Here is a 15,559-nt window from a genome sequence, read left to right as displayed (position 1 = left end):
GCACTCAGGCAGTACCAGCCTTTCCCCAACAATTTTCCATAAGTTACCACAGTGGATCTCCCCATATATCAATGTTCACAATCCTTTTAAGTAAATTGATTTCAGTCATGTTTATACCATCTCCAACTCATTTGGTGGCATTTCCAGAAGAGGCAGGAGGTGCTGACACAGGGTGGAATAGAGAGGGAGTTATTCTATGTTGAAACCACACAGAGAATAAGTGATGCTGTGTGCTACAATTTTGGTAGGTCTTAATGCAACTGTGCAGAGAGTTGCAGTTATTATCATTATGAGACATTTATGAAGTCTAAATTAAAGTTCTGATAAATAATGTAAACTGAAATGCAAATTTTTATCAGATCTCGTTTTTCTGGAGGAGTATCAGTAAAATAGCAGTTGACATAGTGCCAATAAGACAGTATAATGAAAGGTAGTATTTAATTTCCTAGAAAACACATTTAGATTTGATTATTGAGGGTCTGTCATCAGCTGTTAAGCTGCTAGAACAGGCTTCAAGACCTACTGGCTTGACTACATAACCCAAACCCTTCCTGTTAGCTAAATAAATAAATATAATCAATTTTCCTCCATAGCTATTAAAGAAACAAGTTGCTGTGTGGCAGAAATGAAGGCGTAATGAAGAAATGAAGATTCGGAGCATGGAGCTTGCACGAATCACTGCACAGATTTGCCTTAGTTTTTAAAAAGAGGATTAAAAGGGAATATACTGAAAAGAAATGTGCTGATTTCTGCCCTGCCATGTCTTGCTCATCTTACCAAGTGAATGAGGGGACAGGAGCCTTTCCACAGTACCCCTCACTTCTGCTGATGCAATATAAGGCTATCTAGGAAGCTCCAAGCTGGTTCCTGTGTACTCTGCATGGTCAGTAAGCATGCTACATTTAATTTCCATTGAAAGAGCAATGCAGATTCAATAGTGCATCTTCATGAGGCTTCCTACATTTTTTTTTTATTTTGTTTGTCACCTCCAGTCTCAATTCTTGCTCTTCTTCACTTCCTTCTGCCATCACACCAGTGATAGTTGTGCCTGATGTTCTTAACAATACTTCTGTCTCAAGCCCATCTTTGACCCTGTCCTGCTCTGGCCTTCAGCCATATGTGTAACTTTTTTCTTACCGAACTAAACAGATGCATACTTCTAACCACAGAATAATTCTGTGCACAGCCATCACATCATCCCTCTTTTAGGGAGAAGGATTTGAGACAAACAGTTACAAAGTTCAGGAAAACAGCATTTGCCTTGAGTGAGGATGGCCCATGTTTGAAACACATACTGGAGTGCTTTGCAGAATCAGAGTTCCAGTGAGTACCCTACATGCCTCAGTTTCCCCTTAGTTGCCCTAGGGGAGTTACCATTTATTCACATTACTGATGTGTGGTGAGCTCCCGCTGACTGTGCGCTCATGATGTGCTTGGGAAAATGCCATTAGCTTTTCCAAAGGTCTGAATTGCCTCTCTTTAATTTTAACTGGTTTCGTTCATAACCTCCAGTGTTCTTTCCCTGTAGATTGCGTCCATGTGTGATTTCTTTATGGGTAAAATTAAAATGCATCAGGAAAGTTCCTGAATTACAAAATGCAGCACTCCAGCCACCTGGAGTTTTACTCTATTTGTATGCCCACTCCTGCTTCTGTGATTCTTTCAGAGGTCCCCACTCACAGCTGCAGCTAAGTGGGCACATCTAAAGGTGACAGATTGAGAATATATGTTCAAGTACATATATAAGTGTACCTACAGATTTCCATTCCTCCTTTGTTTCTTCCTCCTATTCACTGATGTTAAAATCACACACTTGCAATTTAAACCCCACCATACATTGTTATGTAGTAAAATAATGAAAATATTGCTCACCTTCATCCCTTCTCTTTCAAAGAATTTCACGAACATCATTTCCCTCATTCCTGGTTGACAAGGGACTCTCATAAAGCTAGTGTTCATCTTCTTTGGCCATATCCTTGTCATCCCAGCAGAAGTATTTCCTGCACCACGGCGTTCCCATGTAGGTCTAAGCTGACAGTTGACTAGGAAAGCTTCAGATCCAAATCAAACTTCCTGACACAACCGATATGTTCCTCACAAGACTCTGTGAAGTGTCACAGCTTGTACTGCATTATATTTACCTGAAAAATTCAGAATCTGGTTAATACTGTAAAGCTCTCAAAGTTGAAGGCACTCACACTGACGAGGGGGGGGAAGCCATGATTCTGGGCTTACATTTTTACATCTGTTTGCTTCAACCACCCTTGTGCTGCTTTTGTGTTCACTTTCTTTGAATATTCATGTGATTGAATTCTGTGTCCATTAACATTCACAGAAAGTGAACCTCAGAGCTGCACATATATTTGCAGAAGCAGCGGTTTACATTTGCACACTTAGGTATTCATAGCTAAAAGCACTCACTCGAGGAACAAAATCACTACCATTTAGCCAGCCAGTCCCATGCAGAACTGTTTATTACCCACAAAGACCTGATTTTTGATCCTGCTATAGAAAATTTTTTGCTTGCTTTTAGAAAAAATTGTGTATGTAAATCACTAGTTTCCATACATTTGTGCAAGTAGAAGAAAAGCTTTGACAGATTATGTATTAGGAAGTATTTGTTTAGAATTTGGATACTTCTGCCACAAAAGCATGACCTCTAGTAGATCCTAGTGGTATAGAAACTATGACACACAGCTGAGCAGATACAGGCTTTTCAGCAGAGATGTTACACATCCACCTGACACAGTTAATTAAAATGTCACTTCTATAGGAGTAAAGGGAGATGAATGTGAGCCAAACAGCTGAGCAGAGAATTTTGTTTTGCCTTTGAGCAATTCACTATAATTTTGTTTAAACACAGGGTGGGGGCTTTTTTCCATTGTATTGATCAATAAAAAGCTAGAAAATTTACCTTAAAAAAACACTGGAAGATTCAAACCATTTTCTTCACAACTTAGACTTAGGTCCTAAACTTTCCAGCCTGTTCTGCACAGTGGCCTGACACAGTCTCATGCCTGCCAAGACCCCTTGTGATTTCAGTGGGAGTTATAACAATCTTGCCAGGAGGTTTTTTAACATCAAACTCTGAACTAAGTGACAATGTGGGGCTAAGCCATGCTCCATCAGGGTAGGTGAAATAGCTTGTGGTTTGTTGAAAATGTAGCCTAAATTGGCACAAATGTCAGGAGCATGTGATGGTGTGTGTTGATGGCACAAAGCTGGGAGATGTTCCCAGCAGAGAAGAATTGGTATGTGGTACAGGAGGGATTGCATGGTGCTTTGGACTGGAATAATGGAAACAGGGTAAAATTCATTCCAGGTGCAAAATATTAACTGATGCATTTGGAAATAACACCCAAAAAATACCTCCCATAAAATGAGAGCTCGTCGTTGGAAATGACTGAAAGGTCATGAGCTGATTGTATGGCAGCTGTGAGCCACCAGTCCCGGGGCACTTGTGAGAAGTCTGCCTTCAGTTGTACCAGGAGTGATATTCCTAGGAGAGCTAAGGATGCATCAAGGTAAGTGTCATGATCTACTGGGCTGGTCTAATGGCTCACTCCTGCCCTAAAAACAGACATGAGTCTTCTGCCCTTTTCCTACACTCAGACATGGCTCCCACTATCTCCTGTGCACCATCTCTATTTTCCTCATCCCTTCTCATGGTCTTCTGCTGCCTCTCAGTCCAGTCTCCTGCAATTTTTGGTAACCAAGGAACAAAAAATAGGAGTTTTCTGAGTGAATGGGCTGCATCCATTTGCAGGGGGATTCAGACACATACCTACCACGTGGTTAATGACAAGAGTATGTAGCAGAGAGCAGAGATGGAGAAAAGGGAAAGGAGTAGGCACTGCTTCTACTGGGAAGTGGCTGTTAGGTCAGTTTATCCTATTTTGGGAAAACTACTGCTGTAGTGGCTTTGTGTAAGGCTTTGTCTGAGAGGAGCTCATCCAAAGCATTGCATACATGTGATGGTCACACCAGGATGGGTCTTTTGGTGGTGTCTTTGTAGAGCAGCCAGAAAAAGGAGGTTCAGACTGCCTCACTGCCCTCCAGAGATGCTCCTGGGACAGTCAGGGGTTGGGACTTGCTTGCCAGTTGGAAAATGTATTGTGCCAGTTGGCAGCCTCTGTGAGAGACTTGATCTCAGATCTCCAGTCTGTGATAGCAACTGGTCAATGAGAAGCAGACTCCATAGAGTCTGCCATGCCATCACACAAGTGCTGCAAACACCATTATATGGTCTTTTTTGTAAGCCTATTAGAGGTTTTTTGCACTCAGCTGAAAACCTTGTCCAGAACCTGCCTTCTCTACTCAGTAGAAATCTAGTGATTTTCAGCTAAGTGTATTTAAGACCAGGGTACGCAGGGGATCAAGTAAACTCAATGGCAAAACAAGAGAAGGCAATTAGCAGGATATATGGCCAGGCTCTTAATTACCACATTGAAAGCAAATGGTAACAAGGATACAAATACAAAAGACAAATCTGCTCAGGGATAGCAACTATCCTCCAGCTCCTAAACACCCCAAGAGCCTTTTCAGCTACCAGATCTGGAAATCACGAGCTCCTGGAGACACCCTACCTTCCAAATTTCTCCCCCATTTCCATGTATCCTTGTATTCCTGGTGTTGTACCAGCTTCAGGACCAGGTGACCTGGTTTTATCCAATAATCCTTTCCTGGGCATTCCTGCAGCATCAGGTATTTTCACCATGCAGCAGCTTACCCGTCTTTGTCCCAGAGGCTTTGACACGTGTTGCACAAATTATGTCTGTCTCAGGATCCAAGTCTGGAGTAGTGAGAGGGATCCTTTCATCCTTTCCCATGCCATCACTTTGCAGTAGCTGTGCCATGCAGTGCTCTCTCCCTCTGCAGATACTGCTTCACTGTTGTACCCAAGATTGCAGGTCCCAGTATCCTGTAAGTGGTGTCTGAAAGGATCCAGCATAGTGATGAGGAGTGCCAGGGAATGCATCCAACCAGTTCAGGAGCATGTGGAGGCTGGGAAAAACGTGAAGCATGAGGTGTTTTCTGCCTTTCAGAAAGAGAACTGGGAAATAGGTCTAGAAAACAGAGAAGGAGGTGTGAGAACAGGATGATTTATGCATATGTACACATGAGAAAACGAGAAGCAAAGTTTCAAACTGGCAATTCATTTGGGTTTTTATTGATTTTAAATTGAATCTCCAAGCTATAATTAATAACCCAAGCCTGGACCATACCTGTTATACAGAGTTGCTAACACATCTCTATAAAATGTCTAGCAAGGCAGTAGCTAAACATAAATTCTGTGAAGCTTATGATTCCCAGCATGTTACCAACTTCCTATAAAGGCAGTCTGTTGTTATAAAACATGGCAGCAGGCATGGCCCTGAAATGTTGCTCGAAAACATCTCTTCTAGCAACTGTTTTCAGTGTTACTATACTTTTTGTGTAACCTTTGTAAGGTTTCTGAGGCTTGTTTTCACCTCTTTCCTCTTTGTTCTTGAATAAAATAAATGCAGTAGTCATATGTGAAAGTATGTTCAAAGACCATTAATGTTATTTTAATGTCTGTGTTTATGTCATAATTTACACTTCTTCCTTTGAACACAGTTATTTATACCCACAGCTGAAAATCCAGCTTTGGGCTTGGGGCTGTGTCATTTGGGCTGAGGTGGCATTGCAAATTTTGATTTTGTGGATGGGTTTTTTTGTGTATACATATATATACAAATTCTTTTGCCTTGACAGGCCTAAAAAGGGGGCAAAAGCACCCAAATGCTTTTATCTCTTCTCCTACGCTACTCCAACAATAATATAATAATTTTCATTTTAAAGTGCACTAATGCCATTTTAATCATTTTTTGAGCAACTAATGTAATACAAAGGAAAGGATGAAATGGAATATTTGTGGCTGCAGAGACAGATATCATTATTCAAGGGTAGAAGCATGTGAAAGGGTAAAGGGGGTTTAAAGAGATACTCTTTTGTTGTACTTAACACTGATAAATGACATACAAGTCAGGATAACAGGGCAGAGCTCCTGTCAGGGAGACAGTGATAAATGTGGAGGCTGGGACAGAAAGGTCCACTAAACAGAAATCTGTATATGACACGTTGTACCTTTGATAGACTTGTCTGCATGGTCTAAGCCACAAAGTGTTCCTCTTGGCTCAAATTATGGCCCTCGAGCACATCTTATACAACCACTGAGCTCATGTTTGTTTTCCTATTTCTGTGTGGCAGCAAAGATCAACTCCCCTTAATCAGTGCAACACACAGGGCTAAAACCAGTGAGGAGAAATGTTCTTATACAAATATAATTGATACTTCTTTAAGGCAAATACTTGTATAATATGAAACAAAAAGCAAACAGACCTTTTTATTATTATTGCTGTCTCCTTTTAAAAAAATGCCCAGCATCAGCCTGTTAATCAAAAGATTCATTTAAGAGAAAACAAAATCTCCTGTTACTTCTTTATGAATGAAGCAGAAGGTTTGTGATTTGTGCATTAAGCTTCCTACATCCCATGCAACATGACCGGTACTTCCTGAATGCCCTCAGCATCAAAAATGAAGACAAAGGAGTGGAGACAGTGAGAAAAGGCATTTATGTCCTCCAGAAGCAACTTCAACAGTTCACAAAGAAAAAGAAACAACAATTCACTCGTGACATTCACTGTGCCCTCCTAACAGATGACCAAGGCCTGGGCTTTCAATAGGAGGAGCAAACATGAAGGAGTCCATGTGATACCAGGTAAGAGCACAAAGAAGATTGAATGATAGCAATTCTGCAGGACTGGTACAGGATTAGAAACTGATGGTCAGTCACTTTTGGGTTCCTTTAAGGACACCAGCATTTTGGCTGCCGTATTCTGTCCATCTCACTGAGCACTGTGAGTCTGGTGGTGCAGTGGAGAATTGCCAAGTTCTAGGTGGGAACACTTTCTCTGTTACAGAAGGTTGTCAACATATCACACCTTAGGTGAAAGTGCCATACATGTCTGTGGGTACCAATATCATAGGAGCATAGAATGGTTTGAGTTGGAGGGGACCATAAACACCACCTAGTTCTGAAGCCCGTGCCATGGGCAGGGACATCTTCCACTCAGACCAGGTTGCTCAGAGCCCTATACAACCCAGCCTCGAGTACTTCCAGAGATGGGTAATCCACAGCTTTCCTGGGCAACCTGTGCCAGTGCCTCACCACCATCACAGCAAAGAATTTCTTCCTAATAGCTAATTTAAACCTACTCTCTTGGTTTGAACCTGTTCCTCCTTGTCCTATCATTTCATGTCCTTGTCAGAAGTCCCTCTCCAGCTCTCTTGTAGCCTCTTAAGGTACTGGAAGGTGCTCTAAGGACTCTCTGGAGCCTTCTTTTCCCCAGACTGAACAACCCCAGCTCTCTCAGCCTGCATCCATGGCAAAAGTGCTCTAGCCCTCTGATCACGTTCGTCACCCTCTTCTGGACTTGCTCCAGCAGGTCCATGTGCTGACACAGTTTAACAAAGTCACAAGGTCAGTGTTGAAACCTGAATTTCAAAGTTACCCAGCTTCATATCTGCAAGTGTCACCACTGTCTGCTTTTGTCCCTTCCCATCTCCAGCACAGTCCCAGGGAGTGATGTGGAGAGGCACATCTGTGCTCCAAGCCACGATCACCTCTCTCTTACTGAATTTAGGGCTGGAAAAACAGATGGGACAGAGCTCCCCTCTCCAGCACTGTGCAGAGGAGACTGGGACAGCAACACAGGTATCTATGTTCACTTTTCTGCTGAGAACTCCCTTCTCCCAAAGTCTTCTGGAACTGTAGGAGGGATCAGCAACATTGCTGTCAAAAATGTTTTATAGGGAAAGAATATTGGACACCTTCCACTTAAGTGGCTTCACTTTCCCAGCACTCACTAAGTTCAGGAACAGGTTGTCCAAACAGTTCTGCAGAGGAGAGGGGGTAGAGACCATCTCTGCAACCATACAACTGAGTTGAAATTCCAGTGAAGGGTTCCTGTGATGGTGGCCAATCTCAAGACCCTCTTATAAGTGTGGGAGGTGTAAGAGCCACAGATTTTAACACCATGAGGCCAGGCAGATGGGTGCCCACACAGAAGCTGGGGATGTGGGGGTAATCTTAAGAAGAAACAAGACCCTTTAATAAATCCTTCCATATTTCAGACCCCTGGTTTACAGTAGCTGTGTTTAGTATAGTACAATCTCAGCTCAGTGCTGACAAACCAACTGCTGCTATCCACTCATGTTCTTTGCCCCTGGAGCTGATACATCCTCAGAATGCTTGAACCAGTGGGAAGAAAGCATGTACTTATTTCCAATGCAATTTTCCCCCTCACTACAGCTCTGTGAGGCAGGTCTTGCAGGAGAAGGGCTTGCTCACCTGCCTGTGTTTGCACGTGGACCCTGCCATGTTCTGCATCATGTCAGCCCTGCAAAGTGAGTAAGGAACAGGGTCTGTATGCGCCCCAAATGGCCTACAAAATACTCTGGCAAATGGATGGAAACCACTTCAAAGCATGCCTTTCTATAACACGCTGCTCTGACACCCCAGCTGACACAGTCCAAACAGATTGACTCAGGGAGAGAAGAGGAAGAACGGAGGAAAATAATGTGTTGTCCCCCCATGCTGTTTTCTGTCGTAATTTGCTACCTCTTGCAATGTGAGTGAGAATTGGCATTCTGGTACAGAAATCTCCTGTTAGTCCCTGGAATCAAAGAGTGCATTAAATAACAGACCTCACATCCATGATTTTAAAACTATATTACAAGAGTTTTTCCGTTTAAAATGTATTTCTACTACAAAGTCTAAATATTGATTTCAGGCTAGAAAATTTTGCATGTTAGGATGAAAAGAGAGAAATATGCTGCATTTTCCCATTTTTGACTATTATAGTACCTTTTTTGTTATTCAAATAGTAAAAAGGGAAGAATTTATCAACTGTTAGCTGTTGTATATCTTGGGTTTTATTCCATTTTAATCCTGTAAATTTTTGACAGGAACTGAAATAAGCTCTACAGGGATTTTTTGAAGACGAAAAGTCTATTCAATAGTAATGTAAAATGCAAATTAAATATTTGTTCTGTGTTTAGTCATTCCTCAGAGACTAAAAGAAATTCTTCATCACGACCTCTATACTGACCTTCACATCAAATTAGAAAGTTATAGTGTTTATGTGGAACCATATACACTGTCCCTATTGTAAAGAAGAAATGAATATTTTACAGCAATTGCAATTTGTTTCAAGGATCATTTTCTGAGATCTCTGCTTGCTGAAGACTACAATTTACCTTTTTACAATTTCATTTAATGATCTGACATTTGAGACACTTCCTAATTAATTCTGTCGCTGCCTAAGCCAGCTGTGATAAATATAACCTGTGCATACCGGATTACATTGTCGCTTTTAGAAAATACATCCAGTGAGAAAAGGTGAAGCTTTTATGACAGGACATTTGCGTCATCCATACTGGAAATGATGGAACTCTGGAGTAGCCACTGCACTGAAGAGGTGGTGTGAAAGGCTGGACAAAGTAAGGATGGGAGAAGAGACTGCTTTGTACTTAATATTTTTCATGGTTTAAGTTGGTTTTTAGCACACAGAACTAGCTGTTCCAGAGTTTGGCATTTGCAGTATGCTTCTTTATCAATAGTTCCGGAGTGGAGCACATTGGCTTAGCTGTGGTCAGCATGAGGCAATCCAGCAGGAACATGGGGTGTGTAATCCCCTTGGGAAACCAGAGGGAACGTCCCAGGCATGGCCAGAGCGTGGGCTGCAGCTCACAGCTGGGTCAGCCGGGGGATGCTGTGGTTAAAGAAGTCAAGCTACAAAAATGGTCTTTGCAAGCCAGCAATGGGGTCATCTTTAAAATGGCTTTGCAAGCAGCAGCTGTGACAACTGAGGACACAATTTAGAGTGACCACTGGGCCACCAGGCTGAGCAGATCCTTTCTTAACTTTGTACAGTCAGTCATGGACCTTGTTTATCAATCAGCAAATAAAACAGCATTTTTAAATCTGACAAACACTCCTGGATACTGCCCAAAAATTGTGCACCGCACATGCAAACTTCTTCCTTATATCTTTATTTCCAAGTAAATAGTTCAAGGGCTTTTTCTCTTTTTGATCAGTGAATTAAAGCAGGAATGTGAAAGGGCAGCTTTTCATGCAACAAAAGTTGGGGTTTTTTCCATTAAAGATCAAAAATCTCTAGAATAAGATTATAACATAACTTGAGTTATTCATTATTTCCTATATAACAGATCCTGCTGTGGAGGAAATAGTAATTGCAACAACTGGAATAAGTCTAATACTTCTAAATTTCTGTTTCTATGGTGACTTTAATAAATATTCTTTTGAAGATAAATTTAGGTACTCAGTAACATAAATGCTTCCTGCCTTCTGTTTCAGACTAAAATAGAATCATATTAGCACAGAGATATGTTTTAGACACATTTGGCATATTTTCCCCAGATTGCCACTTTCTTGGTGACTATTATTTTTTTCTGGAAAAGTAGCGGATAGCCATAAATACTACTTCATTTAGATTAGAGAAACTGTGATTGCAGTAACAGGAGTAGACCTGGTGTGGAAAAGGGAAATTCTGCAGCTTGCAGGGATCCAGAATGAGATGACTTCACCTTTGCTATGGCCATCACTCACAAAACCCTCAGCAGCAGGACGAACAGCCTGGCCATCAGAGAGGATTTGGTTGTCTTAACATGTCTGGTGGCTGCAGACTGGAGCTACTGCTGTTCCCCACTCAGTCTTGGAATCTTTTCTTGTGTCAGCACAGGTGGCCTGCAAGCCGAGCTTTGCCAGAGCAGGAATTCCAACATTGTTTCCCCAATGTTAAAGTTGTGAGCTTTAACACGGATCCAAAGTGACACAAGCATTTTTCTTTCTTTCTTTCCTTCCTTTCCTCCTGTGTCTATAGAACAAATAACTTTATGTCATGTTAGTTCTTTGATTTTAAACCTGAAGTAATCTGCAACCTGAAAAATAACAACCGTGTTTGGAGTCTTCCATCCGAGAGGGAGCAGGAGGGACGAGGCTGGAAGTGCTGGAGCAGGTTGCAGCTGGCTTTGGTTTTGTAGTGGAGGTTTCCCTCCAGTGGCTTCTCCAAAAAGTGCAGCGTTGAAGAAGCAGCTGGGGTTTTATACTGAAATAAGACTGACTGAAATAAGGTGCTCTCACATCTCCCAAAGCTAACCCCATGCCCTGTTACCCTAGAAAAAAAGCCAATGAATTAGGAAAACTGATGTCAACTTCCACAGCTCGTAAGGGAGTTCAAAACATCCAACTAACAGGAAATTTAGGCCTGTCCTTCTCTTGAACAAAAAAGCTATTACCCACCTTAATTTATCCTAATGTTGTACTTATGTTTTCTCTAATAAAAAACTCCTGAATGCAGTTCTTACCCCAAGGAGCTTATAATCAAAAATAAAAAATATACAGGAAATAAATCATTAACAACTACATTATTCTGTATAATAAAGTATTTGTGTAATGTACTATGTCAAAGGTTGGGGGTTTTTCCTTTAGCCTTATGCCAAAGTAGAATTAAAATAAGAACTCTGAAGGCAGGTTGTGATGTCGTTTTGTGGCTGTTTGTAAGATGTATCTTCTAAGCACTAGGGCCTGTGGAAGAAAGTGTGCAGGTTCTTGTTGGAAAAGTCAACCAGGAATGATGGCACCCTGGCAGGGAGAACTGCCTTGACAGGCAGTGGAAGCTGAGGCAGAAGGTTGGGAGCTGGCCAGGCTGTGCCCAGAGAGCCAAGGCAAGAGGCTGGTGTTCAGTATCTGAGAGAAAGGTGTCAGCATGGAAAAAGAAAGGTGAGAGGCAATCCAGGCTGGAGAATGACCTTTTGCAGCCTGTGGGTAAGAGCAGGATAGGATTGATTTTCTCAAGCGTAACAGAAGGAAACCTCCAAGGATCTAAGTGTGAAAATGGGGTGCCCGGAGGAGAATTTTACCTGTGGGCATTGCTGGGAAGGGTTGCTGCTAGAGAAGTCAGAAATCAAGAATCATTGAGATTTCAGTAATCACAGCTCAGCCAAATCCCAGCTCAAACAATGGCCAGGCTGGGAGCCTGAGTGACAGGCAGAACAGCCTTATCACCTGCCATGATTAGGAAAGGATGTGGAAAGGAAGAAACATTGTGAAGAAAGATTTAAAACTGAACAAAAAGCAACTGACCAATCACAAAGATGTGCCAGGATTTTAGTCTGGACAGCAAAGGTAGGACCCAGATCCTGCTTAGGACGCAGAATCTGAAGGATCTGCCAGGGTGGCTGTGTGTAGGGCCCTGTTACAGTTGCTGTCAGTGTGAGCTCTGGACCCCAGAGGGGGAGTCATGTGGCCAAAGGCAGGTCAGTACTTTAGAAAGATCTCCAATATTCCTGAGGGTCATTGGATTGCACTGACTAGAGCTCCACTGTCTGCTGTAGGTGCTTAGGCAGTAGCTCCATGGACACATCTCCTTGTGGGTGCTTTCCACCCAAGGAACCCAGCAATCCAGACATTGTCAGCATTGAGAGAATACTGGGATCAAAACCAGTGATGCCCCAGAGAGGCTTGGAAAGAGAGATGAGAAAGAAGCAAATGGATGTAAAACAGGAGAATCAGTAAGGGACAATGTTTAGTTCTAAAATTTTATGTAGCCTCAGTGAGAAATTTTTGACTCCTAGGTGGACTTACTTGAAAAGTATATTTTGTTTGTTTGCTTGCTTTGTTTATCTATTTATTAGATTTAGAACAGACACCTTAAGCCAGAGACACTGTTTTTGTATCACAGCACGACCCATTGCTGTCCAGGTGAGAGAAATTTTGACCACAGCTTAGCAAAGCACATTGCATGCAACTTAAAAACTGGTCCCTCTGAAAGCCAGGAAACAATTCACACATTTGAATGCATCTAAAGACTTGTTTTTAATCATAATCACAGAAAATTGCTCATTTAAATACTACCAGGGATTGTAAGTCTCTTCCCTACTCTCACTGACTTTTACAGCACTTGATTTTTTAGCATTTAACATTAAAATAAGTGTTATTATCTTTATTTTTGGATGTGCTTTTACTTTGCTCTAGAGCTGCTTAATTCTCTGCCATATCTGGAATGACATTTGCCTTGGTTGTCAGCCAGTAAGTTTGTGAAAGTTTTTCTGGTTCCCTGGAAACCTTCCCTAATATCCCACCCTGCCCAGAGTTTAGACAATGACACATCTCAGCATTACATACTTCCCATGCCTCAGTTCTGAAGGGATTTTTCCCCTTTGCATATGAAGAAGAGCTGACATAGCCTAGATTGGCTTTTGAGACATTCTTGGAATACTCAAGATGCTCCAAGTTTAAGAGAAATATTTATTTTACAGTTCACAGCCAAGGGCAGCTGGCCTGGCTCAGAACCTGTTGACTCCATCGGGAATTGGGTCCGGCTGATAGAATCTGCTCCCTGCCTGCCAACAGATACATGGCCAACCAAAGCTGGAAACCTGAGAACTGGAGGTATTGTACTACCAGTAAATAAAAAAATACGAGGTTTATACAGATTACCCAAAGTGAACAATGCTTGGCCTGCAATTTTAGGAGGATTTACCTTTTCCCAAGACTTAGACAGTTTAGAGAGCCACTGAAATGCAGATCTGGGTCCCAGTCCGGTGCACCCTGGGGACAGAAGAAAAGACACGTATCAATATCATTGAGTACCAGACTCCAACCTGAGAGACCCAAGTAAGGGATAAGCAGCCCCTGTGGCAACATTTCCAAAGGGAAAGCACGCAGAATGAAAAGAATTAAAATCAGAATACAAGTTGGTTTACTGTAGAAAAAGAAACAACCCACAATATAATAACTTACCTATAATAATATTTTTCAGGCTCTTTCTCCATATAGTCAAGTCCTCCAGCACTTCCTCTGACTGTCAGAGAGATTTCCAGCAGATTTCCCAATTTCCAGGCTTTTTGCTCTGTCTCCTGTTTGCAGAGCATCTGTTTCTTCCAAAACAAGCAGGACTTGTTCCTGCTGGTGCTATCCCTTTTACACATAAAATAACCTGGGTAGAACAATAACAACCAGATGTGATATATGATGTATCACAATCTATAACAGCAACATCTCTCTCCAGCCCAGGAGGGTTATTTCATTCATCAGGTTTAACGAGTGTTCAAGCAGTTTATGACACGTACTGCTTCACACAATCTAAATGCAGCTATGTCATTATATCAGATAAATCTTCCTAAGCAAGAATATGTGCTATCACACGCACACAAAAAAAATGGTATCTGTGCTACTCCAAGGGCTCATGTTTTGCCAAATGAATTCAGTAGGGATTTAGGTTAATGGTTTTAAATAAGATTATTCTACACTAACAGTGAATTTAGGGCTTTCTACTATTAGTTCTGCTCCTGTGCTGGGTCACTAGGAAGGTTCTGAGGCTGTGCAAAGAGTAACTAGCTCCCATGAGAACCCTGGCAGACAGACTGGCATTGGGGGTGTCCTGCTAACAGAGCGATTTTATTCCGAGTTTGTAAAATCTGTAAATTGTACTTAGTAATAAAACCTACAGAGATTACAAGTAAAGAGAAGACACAACGTGAGACTTGAATTAATAATATTGTGGTTTTCAGGCAGGGGTCAAGGTCAAAGAGCATTTTCAAAGTGAAATCAGCAGCTGTTGTTTCGGTGTGCCTATTTCTTGTCCCCAGCCATACGTGATGCTGAAAGAGCCACATATACATCACTAGCAGACTGATGAGAGCTTCTGGCAATGCTCCAATAGTAGGCTATAATGAGCAAATGACAGTTGGGAACTGGCAAATTCCTGGTTTCCTTCTAAGATTTTAAAATATGAATGGGTTTTCCAGGGAGTGAGGGAGTTATCAGCAAAATACTTCCCTGGCATCAAAATTATTAATCTGAAATAAATCAAGGATGGCAGTACTGGTCTTCTAAATCCCAGTCAGAAGAATTTTTAAAACAGGAAAACTAAGGGGAGTAGGGATTAGAGTCACTTTACTAATAATATAGAACAATACACATATGCTTATTTTGAAAGGTTATCATTAGTGCCAGTCATAACAAAATGCCTGGAGCTAAACATGTAAACTTGTAAAGATACAGAATCCATTGTAATCACACATTGAGCAATGAGCAATGGATTCTTTGATACAGTTTGCCTTGATACAGCCCTATAAAGACCAATAGCATCCTTGAAAATTATTCGATAACATAACATTCATATACTGAGGCAACTGTTTTTAGAAGTCTTGAGGTTAAAAAGAAGTGATGTGAATTTAAACTGGATTGATAGCTTCAGAATAAATTCCTATTCTAACTTATGTGAGTTACTTAGATTTATAAGCAGAACTTGAGCACTCCAGTACCTAAAAAGAGCACTGTTGCAAGTCAGACACCTTAAGGAATGGCATCAAGATAAGGTAAACTGACCGCACAAAGTCACAAAACAGGGGAAGGGGCTAAAAAATACTTCCATACGAAGCTCTCCTATGGAGAGGACTCCACTGATGGCAGATGTTAAGGTCAAGCTTTCCCACATTTATGAAATCC

General features: G+C 41.5%; 1 long non-coding RNA gene across 2 annotated transcripts in view; it reads right to left on the bottom strand.

Moving 5' to 3' along the window:
* The window catches only part of LOC104686439, a 52,397-nt gene extending 37,728 nt beyond the window's left edge, over positions 1 to 14,669 (bottom strand). For both annotated transcript variants that reach the window (XR_005601617.1, XR_005601616.1), the window contains exons 1-4: positions 13,850 to 14,669; positions 13,590 to 13,657; positions 4,730 to 5,066; positions 1,873 to 2,141 (exon numbers count right to left, since the gene is read on the bottom strand). This is a non-coding gene — a long non-coding RNA (uncharacterized LOC104686439). The remainder of the gene's footprint in view (positions 1 to 1,872; positions 2,142 to 4,729; positions 5,067 to 13,589; positions 13,658 to 13,849) is intronic.
* Between the last annotated feature and the right edge of the window lie 890 nt (positions 14,670 to 15,559).

Source organism: Corvus cornix, chromosome 2 (assembly GCF_000738735.6).
Source record: "Corvus cornix cornix isolate S_Up_H32 chromosome 2, ASM73873v5, whole genome shotgun sequence".
Taxonomy (NCBI): Eukaryota; Metazoa; Chordata; class Aves; order Passeriformes; family Corvidae; genus Corvus; species Corvus cornix.
Note: the sequence above shows the minus strand (reverse complement) of the source record. Positions and strands in the feature narration are given on the sequence as shown.